Here is a 14899-nt window from a genome sequence, read left to right on the forward strand (position 1 = left end):
TCTGATATCCAAATAGGTATATAACAGGGAGCAAAAAAGCCACCTTCAGTTCTAAAGGGCTCCGGTAAATAGAATTGCATCTCATACTGATTACTTAATGATTGGCCTACAAAGCTTAACAAACAAGTTACTTACGTTTGGTAACACATTATCTGGTACAGACTCTATCTAGCTGCAGATTCCTTACCTTCGAATTTCCTGGCGTCCGGTTGTAATCCTGAATATTTTGTTATGCAGTAGCCTACGCGCGCCATCGTTTGGCATCGTTGGAGCCGTCTGTGACGTCACGGTCGCCTATAAAGGCACCACCATGGCGCTCGTACATTATTTCTTTTCCCCACTAACTTTCATGCCAGAATCGCAGAGTCATGAATAGAACCATCTGTGCAAAAACTAGGGCCCTGAAAGGGATAAACCCTAACCGTATTAGACATATCTGCAGAGCAGGGAGGCGTGGGGGAGTGTAAGGAATCTGCAGCTAGATAGAGTCTCTACCAGATAATGCGTTACAGGAGGTAAGTAGCTTGTTCTGCTGGTAGAGACTTCCAGCTGCTGATTCCTTACCTTAGAATAGATACCCAAGCCATAACCTCCAGGCGGTGGGCTGCGGATAAATCTTCTCACACTGGAAAGTCCTGTAGGACCAAACAGGTAGAGTGTCTGACTCTCCGGACCTGACTGTCCAGGCAGTAGTGTTTTGCAAACATGTGCGAGGACGCCCATGTTGCTGCGTGACAAATATCCAGGACTGGAACACCTCATGCTAGCGCAGTGTTAGCACCCTTACCTCTAGCAGAATGAGCCCTCAGGAGGCTGCTTCTTAGCCAGTGAGCAGCAGGTCGTAATGCAGAGAACGACCCAGTGCGAAATGGATCGCTTCTGCACTGCCCGACCCTTCTTTGCTCCCACGTACCCCACACAGAGTTGGCCATCCACCTGGAAACTCTTTTGTGTGGTCAAGGTAGAACGAAAACGCTCTTTCGGGGTCCAGAAAGTGGAGTTGCTCCTCTTCCTTAGAGGGATGCGTTGGAGAAAAGAAGTTGGGCAGGGTGATATTCTGACCCAGATGAAATGGGGTCACCACCTTGGGAAGAAAGGGGCACGTGTTCTGAGGACCACCTTGTCTGGAAACATGGCAAGATACAGCGGTTTAAATGAAAGAGCCTGCATCTCACTCACCCTCCTGGCAGATGTTAGTGACACTAAGAAGGCTGTCTGGATGGTGAGCAGCCAGAGGGGACAGTTGTGTAAGGGCTCCAAAGGAACACACATGAGAAATGTGAGGACCAGATTTAAATCCCATTGGAGCATAACAAAGGGTGTAGGGGGAAACATATGTACAAGGCCTTTGAGGAATCTGTGTATAGTGGGAGATTTGAAAAGTGAAGGCTGATCAGCCATCCGAAGGAATGCCAATAAGGCCGAAAGATAGCCCTTGAGAGTACCCAAGGCAGAACCCTGCTGAGCAAGGAATAGTATAAAGAGAAGGATGTCAGAAAGAGAAGCAGATAGAAGATCAATAGATCTTTCTGTACAATAATATACAAAGCGCTTCCAACGGCAGGCGTATACCGTTTTAGTGGAGGGACGCCTGGCTGCCAAAATAACATTACAGACTTCGGGAGGAAGGTAAAAAACTATCAACTGTTGATTGCTCAGTCTCCACAAATGCAGACGCAGAGTTGACAGGTTCGGGGGGAGACAGAAGCTTGTCCTGAAGGGGCAACCTGATTAGAGGATCGATGCACATTTTCAGAAGCTCGGGCTACAAGACTCCTCATGCCCAGTCTGGAGCCACTAAGATTACTTGGGCTCGGTCGTTCTTGATCTTCTTGAGAACTCTGGTCAGAAATGCGTATAGGAGGCCTGAATTCCACTTGGAACTCTGACCCAGTCGCAATTAACTAACCACCACTGCAGGACTTTTGCAGTTCCCTCTGAGATCTGAACCGTGTCTGTAAGATTTCCCTGATGCTGCGGCAACTGGAACTTCAGAGCCCTCATATGTCATCTGGCATGCTTGACTAACAGGATGCAGGAGGCCATGAGTCCCAGCAGCCTCAGAGTCTGTCTTACCGAAATCCAGGATAGAGGCTGAAACATCAGCATCATAACCTGAATATCCTGGACTCGCTGCTCGGGAGGATAAGCCTGAAACTGCACTGTGTCCAGAAAAGCTCTGAAGAAAGGGAGCTTCTGAGAGGGATTCAGGTGTGACTTTGGCACGTTTATAGTGAACCCCAGCGAATGCAGGAGGTTCGCTGTAGTCTGAAGGTGGGTGACAAGAACCTGGGGCATAGGAGCCTTCAACAGCCAGTCGTTGAGGTAGGGGAAGACTGAAATCCCTAACCTGTGCAGATGAGCTGCTACCACCGCCATCACCTTTGTGAGCACTGGTGAGACCAAAGGGGAGCACTGTAAACTGAAAGTGTTTGTGTCCCACTTTGTACCGCAAGTAACGCTTGTGGGCTGGCAGGATGGGAATGTGAAAATACACATCCTGCAAATCCAGCACTACCATCCAGTCTCCTTGATCTGAGACGGGCAAGACCAGAGCAAGAGTGAGCATTCTGAATTTCTCCTTTTTGAGGAAGAGCTTGACATCCCGCAAATCCAAAACAGGGCGATGACACTTGTTCTTTTTGGGAATCAGAAAGTAGAGGTATTAACAACCACGGCCTACTTCTGACACCGGGACCCATTCTATGTCTCCCTTGGCCAAGAGAGCTGTAACTTCCTCACGGAGCAAGATTAAGTGATCCTCCATCAGCCGCTCTTTTAGTGGCGGCATACAGGCAGGGAAAGACTGGAAGGGCAGAGAATAGCCCTTCTGTATGATCTGCAACACCTATTTGTCTGATGTTAGTGACCGCCAGTGAGGGAAATTCAATTGAATCCTCTCTCCAACTGGACGGGAGTGGTCTTGCAGAATCATACTAGGAGTACTTGGGTGCTGTGGAGGAGGAGGATGGGTGGTGCCCGACGTCTGGCTTGACCCTCTGGGTCTGAAGGTTCACAACCTCATCCTCGCACTGGATGTTCAGTTGACGGAGGACGGTGGCTGATTTGTGGGTGCTTTTGGTACCACACCCCTTCCGAAGCCTCGAAAGGGGCAAAAGGCAGACTGCTGGTGAGCAGGTGCCGAGAGGCCCAAGGATCTGGCCGTAGCCCGAGAATCCGCTGAGTCTGCCTTTTCTCAAAAAAGGAGCAAGCCATCTTAGAGCATGTCCATAAGGTTTGCCTGGACATCTCCCAAAAAGCCAGACGTATGGAGCCAGGCGTGGCGAAGAAAGGCCACCATTGATGAAATCGCCCTACCCAGTGAGTCAGTCCTGTCCAAACCACACCGGATTGTAAACCTTGCTGCATCTCTCCCATCTTTAATAGCTTGTGAAAGAGAGTCCCACACGCCCTCCGGGACATGGGGCAGCACCTGGGCCAGCGAATCCCATAAATTATGGGAAAAACAGCCCAGTAGGCAGGAGGTGTTTACAGACCTCAATGCCAGGCTGGAGGAAGAAAACATTTTCTTTCCAAGCTGATCCAGCCTCTTGGATTCCCTATCCGGGGGGTGGAGAGGTTGAGGGAGGGGGCTGAAGGGAAGGCACCATGCGAAGTGGAGGCCTGGACCACCAAGCTCTTCAGGGCAGGGTGTTGGGTGAAGAAACTGGGATCATTAGGAGCTGGTCGATGGCGGTGGACGATTGCCCTTATTTACAGGATCCCCTGTGCTGGGTTTGAACCATGTCCCCAGCAGGACATCAGTGAGGGCTTCGTTAAAGGATAACATTGGCTCCGATGTGGAAATCCGTGGCTGACGCACCTCAGTCAGGAGGTTAGTCCTGAGTGGCACCATAGGCAAATCCAGCTCCAAGACTTCAGCTGCCCTATGCACCGCCATAGCATATGACACTCCCTCCTCCATAGCCACAGTATTAGGTCAGAGCATACCAGTATCTGGAGAAGTATCCAGTCCACTGGCCTCCCCTAGTTCCTAATACCAGTCCATATGCTCCAAACGATATTCTAAAAGGTCCTGAGACCCCCTCCCATTCCTCACCTGTGCCTGGCTGATCATAATAAGCCTCAAGCAATGATCTGGCCCCAGTCGGCGCCGTCGGAATTGGCATCGTACAACGCCGTTCTGGCTTCAGATCATCAGGAATGAGGATGGGGCTTGCACCAGCAGTGTGCGCCGGCGGAGCGGGGAGTGTCGACATCTGGAACAATGCCAGAGAGAGGGCTGACTGTGTGCACTCTGCGTCATCCCGATCCGGTATTGGATCGGCACCAAATCTGCCAGCTTGGTATCCGATGGGGCCCCTGCCGGCCCTGAGGGGCCCAAAGGTGCGCCAGGGAGGCAGCCCGCTAACATACGCGGCACATGGCGTCTTAAAAGTCTAAGATGAGCGGGAGTCACTCCAACTCCAGGCAAGGGGGGGGTAGACTCAAAGTCGCCACTGGCATCCGTTCCGCTGAACTGTGTCTAGAACCGTCGATGTTCCCGAGACACCTCATCAGTCGTCGGGCGTGGCAAAGTCCGCTTAGACTTCTTCTTTTTGTGTTGTTTTTTTCAAAGCCTAACTTTCTTTAATGTACTGTGTTGACTCACTGTCATAAAGCTGCATCCATTGTGTCTTACCTCTTTACCTTTAGAAAGGTACCGCAATAAACAGGAAATCATGGCAGATACGTAACTTCAACTCCCCAACCTCTGTTGTTAAGGAAACAAGTTGTAAAGCTTAGTGTTTCCTCAGTGGGATCTTAAGTCATAGAGGTTGCAACCTGGCAGGCACTGCTGTCAATAATGGGACTATTTGTGCAGTGTTATTCCAAATTTAAAATACATAACGTACAACTGTGCATGTTTACTTGCTGCTGTAAAACCATGTTGTTGGTTAGTTCTCAGCACATAAAACTGAGAAATGTATGCTTCAGATATTTATGGGTAAGGTCAAAACTATTTGCATATATGGAAGAAGATGCCAAACAGTTGGGCCACAGTCGCAAAATTATTTCTGCATAAATCGGGACTTGGATGTACATAAAGTTGAACATTCAGTACAAAACGTCAGGTTGTGATTGATAAAGGCAGGGTTAGTGTATTTTTCCAAGTGAATGGTGTGTGTTACTTACAAATGAGAAACGTTTCCTTAATATGCAAATTTGCGTATAGTCGAAAGTGACATATTGCAGGTGTTCCCAGGCTAATATCAGCAAAACGGGCTTTGCAAATGACGCAATCACCACACCATTGTAACTTTGTGAGTATTCACAGATATTTGCAATTTCCTTTCTAAACATATAAGTAAAAAATGTACACCTAAATAAACAAGGCACAAGAGGCACAAGTGATGGAGGAAATATTGGAAAGTGACCTGAATTTCTATAAGTCGTGGGAACAAAAAGACTCCCTATAGGAAAGTCATAGTAAACAAAAAAAGGAAAAATTATTTTTGTGAAATCTCACAAATTTGTTACCATTATGTGTTTGTGTATATGTGTACATTCTGGTACATGAATATTCCTCACATGTAGAGTTAGTGAAAACAGGTATACACCAAGAACATTACAGATAGTATTTCTTATGCCTCTATGATCTAATACGTAAGTTTTTTAGAATTCTCTATTTTAGGCTTAATGCTTACTATTCAGTGGGTCTTCGGTTTTGTGCATGGAAACACCTGCATTTAAAATTATTGCTATTGTGGTATTGTATGTATAAAACAGTACAAACTGGAAGTTCTTGCGTTGCAGATATATTATGTAAAGTGAGGCTCTATCAGTGATACTTTTGACAATGTTCAGTTCACCTTGCTTTCTAATTTAAATAACTACTCCAATTCTAGTTTATTATTAGAATGACTTATATTTGCTTTTTTCATTCAGGGTTCTACCACACGGTTTGGACTTGAATATTTCTTGAACTTGTTCAGCAGAAACTGTTCAACCGGATGAAATGCTACAAATCTGTCTCTGTGGATGTTGGGCGGTGAAAGCATTTTCTTCATTTGCAGTAGCAGATGCTTGCAGGGAGATCAAGCTAACTAATGCCTTAAGACCCTTGTTCTGCATTTTTACACCATTATGTAAATACTGCTATAAATTAACCCTATATAGAAAAACATTTCCCTTTATTGATAAAAGTAGGCTAAATCAAGTATTTGAACCTAATTTAGTATGTTTTGTTCACTTTGGGGTTAGCCCTAGCAATAATCTAATTTATTGAACTGATTTGAATAATTACCTGAGCCACTTATTCATATTCAGATGGAATGATTGGCAACCCTAAACGAAGCATTGCAGTCTCAGGAACCAATTTAGTTGAGTGGCATTTATTCTAATTGAAATGTTAAAAACTGTTACATATTGAAATAGGCCACTAACTGTTTCTGACTAAATAATTGATATTGACTTTTCATACCAACTTTGGGATGCCTAGAAATTTTTATGAAGGATTCAAATGTGATATTCCTCCAGATCCTGAGTAAAGGAATTGCAGTTCGAAAAAAATATATATATATCAATATGGGGTGTGCATAATGCAAAAATAGAAGCTGTGCCTGCCTATGTTAGGTATTTTGGAATTCTGTTAGTTTATTGTTTTTTTACCAACTTTGTACTATACGTAACTTTTTATACTAACATAAAAACACAAATTGGAGGCACTCCATTTAGTTGATGTGGAATGTAAACAGCACATCACACCTTTAAGTAAGGCAAACATAGGGTTTATTTGTAACATACCATGGTCAAGAATCTTAGAGATCAATAGTAGCAGGTACTGTAATAAACGCATGTTAAATGTTTAAATAATTTGTGATTTGGAAATAGACACTCTGTTCCCCAAACATAAATCTTTTGTTTTTTATAATTGGTCATGAAGGAAATACCGTGCCATACAACAAAATATATGTTAGCAGTATGTTCAAAAGTGAACATACCATTTGATATTACACTTTATATCTTCTCTCCTAATAAGATATAACTTTTACTTTGGAAACCACAGCAGTGCCATATACTTTTCTGTGCGATGTCTTCTTTGTCTCATAGCTGTAATGCAGTTCTAAGGGTCCTTGAACTTAATGTTAATAAGAAAACGGGTCTCTGTAGTACATAAAATGCAAGTGGCTGCAAAATGGCTTCTGAAAAGTATTCTAGACATATGCACATAAATCTCTTCAGTATGAATTCTGTCCTTTTAACTAGCAACGGTTTAACAGACTAGCAGAGACAGGTTAAGGTGTTTGGTACAAATAAGTCCGCTAGGACATAAATAATGTTCCTTCATTTGCCATGCAAATTATTATAGTGCAGTTGGTATTCACTACTCTGCGTTTGATATTTCAATTCCGTACCCGACCGATCTCAAGTTACAATATGAAAATTAGCATTTAATATTCTATATTTCTGCTGCTCTTTAAGGCGATAGTCTTCTTTGTAATTATGCTGTCCTTTTTTTTTTTGTTTATACATTCAAGTACCTTCTAATACATGTGTGCTATATTTTATGATTGTAGAGCCATGTTAGGAAAAATCAGTTATGAAAAACTACAGCTGGAGAGCAATTAAAGCTCCCTATTTCCAATAATTGTCAACATTTTTCTGTTTTTCAGAACAATCTTTATTTGTTTACATCTTCATTTTGTTTATGTTTACTCTTTCAATGCAGACAGTTCACATAGACTTGCTTCAGTGAGAAAAGAATGGGATTTACAGATTGAATAAACTTGGGTGAAGAGTCATTGATCGTCAAAAGATATTACAGTCCCTCTTTTTCATGAGGGCGTGTTTAAGGGAACAAATTCTAAAATTGTAGACTAGAATGGATGAATAATTGCCCTCTGTGTTTTAAAATTAATCTTATAACTTCAGTGTAGAGGGCAGTAAAACTACTTCTCACTTAAACAACCACTACTAAGCTTGCAATTATTAAGAGTTCTCCTCTTAATTCTGATAGGTTTGTCTATGTAGGCCCAATAAAGTGGTAACCCTAGTTGTTTAATTATTGGTTGAACCAGATAAACTGTCTGACTGGCTTGCAAAGTTGCCACTGCTTAGAACTGAAACTCAAGAAAACCAGTTCATTTGTTTACGACATAGTGTCATAGAGGCAAGCCGTTTGCCAGTTGAGCATCTTGCTGGCACTGTTTGAATGGACTCTCAAAATTGTTTACATCTTGTATTGCTTTTTCACATCATTTGTAATCCTAAGCACTTGGATGTTTTTGTGGTAATTTCAAACTTTCTGATCTTCCACTCAGGACAAAGTTGTCTTTAGCTCTAACCTTGGGCATGAAATTGTTGCTTCTATGCCATAACAATTCCCCTGGTGTAATGATTGTACTTTCATCTTCTGTAATCCAGTCCCTCTAGTTTTGGTGTACTGCTACATAAATTCAGACGTTGCAAGGACATCTACTTTTCCTGCAATTTCATATTAAAACCCCAACTTCCTGCTGCTCAGCTACATCTTGAAGTGTGTGCTTCCCTCTACAGTGTTCTTCTACCAGTTGTTTGTGTTTCAGCATTCAAGAGCAATGTTGTCATGAATCTTTTTTTTTAGCAGACTTCCCAGTGTCTGTGCAGAAATACATCTCCTGCATGAAAACTCTAGTTGCGTAATTAGTCGCCCCATTGAAAAAGAGGATAATAAATCTTGTTTTAGCTTAACGCTTTACTCTGGGTAGCTGTATCACATTACCGACCCTTCTTAACCTACCTCCACCACAACTCTGACAATGCCTTTTGCCTTTCACTTGTTGGGTTTCGGTCAAGTATGTAATCGGCTTTTCTATTGTCTATTTTAGGAGAAGCTTTTGACTCTGAATCCAGAATCTCTATTGCTCCCAGTGTGAGTTCAAGGCAACTGCTTTTCATCCAAACCCATGTACAAGGAATGTAAAACTGTCACCCTCATACTATTAAACAGACATCAGGACACATCCTTACCTCCAAAATCCTTTCGTAAACATCAGGGCGGAAAATCAAGCAATTTAATATTTTGGCTGGTTTACTGTATGGTAATTCAAGGGAGCTGGCATTTTGGCATTTAGAAGGTAGTGACTGGCGAGAATTTCCACCAATCAAGTAATTTAGAATTCTTGTGAAGTGAACTATGCAGGAACTTTAATTATAGGTGTATATTTGTTTTCTTAAGAGTATGGTAGGCGCTCCCATTTGACTTTTTAGCATTTTTGTTTGGGCATGGACAATCATGTAGCATAATGAGAAAAAATTGCACTTTACAAGTATACAAATATATTTAAGCATAAGCTGGGTTATAGTTTTGCAAATTGCAAGCTTTGTTATCATGAGAAAGAAAATAGCAGTCACGTTTGTTGTCCTGAGTATCCTATTTGAGTACATCTTTGCTTAATATCGGATTGTCCAGGAAACTCATGTCCCATTCCTGGGCTTGGCGTTTCAGCGTCAACAATATAAGCCTTCATCTGGGTCGAAAAAAAGGATATGTCTTTCTCAGAATAATTTATAAGTCTATATGCCTCCCCTAGCTTAATTTTAACACCTATTCATAGAAGAATCAGCTTCCAGGCTTTGTACTTGGAAGGAATAAAGAAATTAAAATATATAGCCGTATAAATGTAATTAAGATATATTTCCTCTGCCCTAAAATTTAATGAGTTGCATTGCCATAGTTATACCTTTAATTCAGTACGCAGTTGCAGTGTTCATTCAGCTTGATATCTGGGGAAGGCACCGGTTGTTCCATGGACTTGTTGACATTATTTTCAGTCACATCAACATCCATGACGGAATATAAATTATGCCCCAACACTGTTTGCAATACCTACCTTTGAGCTCTTGGTGTCCAGTAATTTGAGTTTTTTTTTATCCTTAATGGCTTTCTTGCGAAGCATTACATTGATCAAGCAGGTCAATAAACTTCCATTTACTTCAGGACTTCCTGTGGCATTTTATAGAGACCAGTTCAGCTGAATATTGGGTAAAGTACATGTATGATACTAGGTTGCATAAAACTACTCCAGACTAGCTGGATTACCTAACATTGTAGAGTTATAGATATTAAAGCTTTGTAATACTGCAAATCACTGAATCACCTCCGTGAAGCATTGTGTGAAACCTTTTTGTTCATTTAGGTTACTAGTGAGGGCAAGACGTTTTTCTTTCACATGTAGACTTTGAATGCTTACCTCAAATTAAGTTTTAAAAATAAATACAAACAGGAAAAAATATCCAGATATATACCTCAAAGGACTGCCTTGTGGCAGTGACTGTGACAGTAGATATTGTCACTAGTATTCCAGGAGTGACTGAAGAACAGTCACATTTAAATTTAAATCTTATCTTGCTTTGTTTTAACATGTTTCTTTTTTTCTTGAAATAGTGCTAAATTGCCATTCTACACACTACAATGTAATCAAATCCACTTGTGACATTTAAAATACCAGTGTAATGTTACTCCCTATGCATAGATGGCCATCAACTTCAATGTAAAACTAAGATTTGAACCAACATGATAGCTTTACTCTGTTGTTCACTAATTCTTTATCACAACATGTAAAATGCATTTGTCTCAAATTACTCACTATAGTGAACACTGTAGGCACAAAGGTGAACCAGATTGAATATTCAGAAGTCACATCTTTAAATATTGATGTGATGGCACAATGGTGCTTTTAATGTTCATTTGTAGCAGGCAGGTGCTAGAGTATATCAGCACATCTGGCATTATTATTGTTTATAGTTATATTGTACTACATAAGGTAAGAGCTGCTTCACTTCTTTAGCATGTTAGAATAAGAAAGGAGAGGAAAACCACTCCAGAGGCGCAAAAAAAGCAAAGGCAAATTGACTCACATAGGAACAACATTTCTACCTATATGCTGAATCTCAAGAAACAATTCTAAGCCCTTAAAGTTCCTCTAGAACTTTTACAGAGAACAATGCTATATTCTTTTTATGCTGAATACAATGCTGATTTGTTTCACTCATCAGTGGCCTTGACTTTTTGCATCTGAAAGTCTTTTGAGCAACGTCTCATGATCATTCCTTCGGCTAGGTAGTGGTTTTAAAGACACTAACGCAAAAGCAAATAGATAAACGTGTGTCTAGTGTCAGAAAGATGTCTTATCCACTTTGCTCTCTTTACAGTATTTTTAGCACTTCTCCCAGGATTGTTTTGTAACAAAATAGTTTTTCTATTCACAGGGATTTTTCAAAACATTCCTTTACCAGCTCTCCACTTTTTAGTAGGTTCCATATTGTGGTACTAATTAGCACTTGTATAAGTATTATAGGTATTTAAGCTATTAGGTTTCATGATTTAGAGCCATTTACTAGAAATACAATTCTGCTTTAGCCTGATACTGTGTCTGACCTCCAACTTTTCTTCTCAGAATATTCTTAACTTTCATGTGGTTCTCTCCAGTGCTTAAAGTGACCATCCCCTAACGACATTGGCTTCTCATTGCAGCTGGGTACTTAATTACATTTTTTGCATGATAACCTTTCAGTTGCCACTAGCTTGCCCTCCATCCTTTTCATCTTCCTAATTCTAGAACCCTGTGATTCTTCTTCATGAGGTTCACACTACAGTAGTAGCGGGTCACCTCATTAAATGAGGCAGCTCTTGCTTCTGGTCCCATCAGTAGCATGATGAGACCAACCTATATCAGATGGTGCAGTAGCAGCAGTATCAAAAACTTAACACAATCTTCAATTGTAGAAGGGCATGTGTGCCTCGTCAGTGTCCTTAGTTACATCATAGACAGCTCACTCGTCTGTAATCTTAAACTCTTAGTGGAAAACGTAGTTGTTAATTAGTCATCTGCAATTCAGTATATTCTCCTTGCAAAACTGCACAAGTTTTCAGTGTCAGATGGGATATAAGAAAGGCTCATGAAATGGAGTGTGGGCGGTTGCTTACAGTTTCTCTCTGCTTAATGCTGTCAGGTACGGGGTGTGTGTTTATGTGCAAGTATGCACATATCAACACATCCACGCACGTGTGAGTACAGATTAATCCAGGCATGCAATATTTAATGCGGGCACCATTTTGCTCTTTTGCATTTTGGAAGATAATCAGTCAACTTTCTTGATCCTCGCACGGCACCAAGAGTAAAATAAACCAATCTGAGCAAAAAAGTAGCTTTGGGTAGGTCTGTGCAAAGCAATACATTCTTGTGTATAAAGTCAAAATGGTTACAAATTGACGCGGCTTGGATTTTTTTTGTCAGACCATTCCTCCTTATCTTTGACTACTAAAAGTAGTCTGTTTTGAGGGGCTACTGTTTTGCTAAAGAGAAAGAACTGTGCCAAATGAAATTGCATTATTTTTCAGTGAGAGAAAATACATGCTGTCCTTGTGCATTTACACATTTGCATTAAAACCGTATTGTAAGTGTCCTAAGTAGAATACGTTTTGTGATGAATTTAGTGTTTTCCTGAGGCTTGTTTAACATATATTCTTCCTTCTTCTGTCACCTTTAGATTCGGTAGCATCTGGCCCTCCTTCACTTTGGAATGGTATCTCCATGCCATAGCAGACATTGAATTAGAGGTCTACTGGAAGTTCAGCCCAAAATCTAAAGGTTTTGACTTGTATCTCACAGCAGCCTCTGTAGTTCAATTGTACATGTCAAACAAGTCATCCCTAGAAATACATTTTGGGGCCACACTTCTGGTAGTTTATTGGAAATATCAAATTACCCATTCTGTGACTACACTGTTTGATTCTGCTTGAACATTCATTGCAGGCATGTATATCTTCTTGTCCATGAGACACGTTTTGGACCATGGATCAACTTTCCGTTAGACATACCATCGAAAATAAAGTTAGTCAAATAATAGCAAGCAGAATTTATCTTTTTAAAGGAATGGTCAGCTATTTATAGGGGGCATCATGCACAAACATGTTTTCTAAAATTACCATTTGCAAAGGATAGGGTTATAATGGTTTCTTTGCATCAACCTGAATTTGAGTGTGCCTAACATACTTGTTCTTGGAAAGATACAATGGGCATATAACGTATATGGCTAGTCTTGTCTATGTGTACGGGAAGCAACTTGTCAACATGGAGGACAACATTTTACATTCTGGAATAAACTTGACCATGAAGAAAAAATGTTAACAGTCTCAAGTTAACTTTTTTTTTTTTTTTTTTACCACAACATGTATTGAAATGTTTTTAATACCCACAATATATCAAATAAAATATAGGCAGTACACAAGTACTCATGCAGGGACATGCGACATGGATCAATAAGGTCCGCATAGAGAATATTAAGCCAGCAGGTCTGTGCATTCAAACATGGATCACATACACAGTGGCGCAGAAACCATCATAACTTCCTCTAACACCCCCACCCCATAGCTTGGTCTGAAAGAGTAACCCTCAATACATAACAGGAGCACTGGTGGAACCACTCACACGAGGACAAGGAAAGGACAGGGAGGAGGGAGCTGCAGTGGATCGGCCTGGCACAGGCAACGACTGCTCCCCCGGAGGAGGCCCCTCCAAAGGTCACAAGTTAACTTGATGTGACACTAACATGTGGTATTTTTACCTGACCACATAAAAGATAATTGCATATTGCCACCTGTAAAGTTGAAAGTTTCCTAATATAAACCCTATCATAAGTGCATTGGATTTTGACATTCAAGTAGCCTGACACAAATGTTAATGCACCTTTAACATTTGCAATTTAAAGAGTTTCTGCCGCTGCAATTTACGTTTAAGTGCTCTACATCTTTTAAGACCTATGCTATGCTCTATTATATAGTGAATGTGCAGAAGAAATCATAAGGGGCAGAGTAATATTTTAGGCATGCACTGTAAAATGGATAGTATAGGGAATTAAACCGAGTTATTTTAAACACAGTATATATAGAATGTAATGTTCTAATTTACTTTCTCATCTCTGATGATGTAAGAAAGTGTGTATTTAAATTTCCAACTGATTGATTCTTTCTTTTCTAGAAGCACCCATGTGGATAATGCATTACTTGAAATGTGTAGCTGAATTAAATAAACTGTATGACACAAATATTTGCCGCTGAGATGTGACTGATCTCAGTTGAAACGAAACAGGAAGCAAATGAAATGCTCTTGTGATATCTTTATATTTCTTTTTACATTTTGCCTGCCAGACGTCTGTCCAGTCCCACCATTTGCCAGCGTGGTACCAGAGTTAATTTGCAAGTGTTTTATCGTTTGTGGAAAAATGTCCGCGGGAATTCTAAAAGGCTGAAATATAAAGTTAATTGCATAATGCCATAGTCAAAATCTAATGTATGTATGTGATACACAATGTATTTTTTGTATGCAATACAAATAGGAATATTATTGCAAAATGAAAATGTGCTGGCATCTACAGTTTGATATTTTGAAATTGTAATTTTTAATGCACTCTTTTATACCTAAATTAAACATATGAACCAAATATGTTTTGACTTTTTCTATATGTGGTTTTGTGAAACGAAAATCTTTTACCTCAGTTACTTCTGGACTGTTATCTGTAAATCTTTGACAAGTGTACATTTGGTGGCTTTTGGGTTAAGTTAGATAAATCATGAAAAGTGTATAATTGTGTATAAAGAATGGAATGCTCTGTATGTGGTTTTCTAGGAGTGAAAAACAAACATGCCAACTCGCACAGTGCCCAGCGTATGCCACACTATATCTGCTTACTTCACACGGTGTCCTGGTAAAGAGCTGATATCACATGGTTTGTACAAAGTGACCTGGAAACCCTTACAGAGTTGGTATCCAGTTCATTGTGTTGTGAGGCTTTACGAAGCTGAAGTCCATCAGGTGTTTTAAAAACTCCCCAGGACATTGGTTATAGCCTCGGAAATCTTTGTAACTTGTTCTTGATGGAGCTCCAAGCCTTGCGTCCTCTTCAACCCCTGCCC

At 40.8% G+C, this 14899-nt stretch overlaps 1 protein-coding gene across 1 annotated transcript in view; it reads left to right on the plus strand.

The window, feature by feature from the left end:
• The window catches only part of ZDHHC20 (zinc finger DHHC-type palmitoyltransferase 20), a 309510-nt gene extending 295073 nt beyond the window's left edge, over window positions 1-14437 (plus strand). The window contains exon 13 of the mRNA XM_069202257.1: window positions 5890-14437. The gene's annotated coding sequence lies outside the window, so the exon portion shown is untranslated. The remainder of the gene's footprint in view (window positions 1-5889) is intronic.
• The last annotated feature ends 462 nt before the right edge of the window (window positions 14438-14899 follow it).

The sequence above is a fragment of the Pleurodeles waltl genome, chromosome 8 (genome assembly GCF_031143425.1).
Source record: "Pleurodeles waltl isolate 20211129_DDA chromosome 8, aPleWal1.hap1.20221129, whole genome shotgun sequence".
Lineage (NCBI taxonomy): Eukaryota > Metazoa > Chordata > Amphibia > Caudata > Salamandridae > Pleurodeles > Pleurodeles waltl.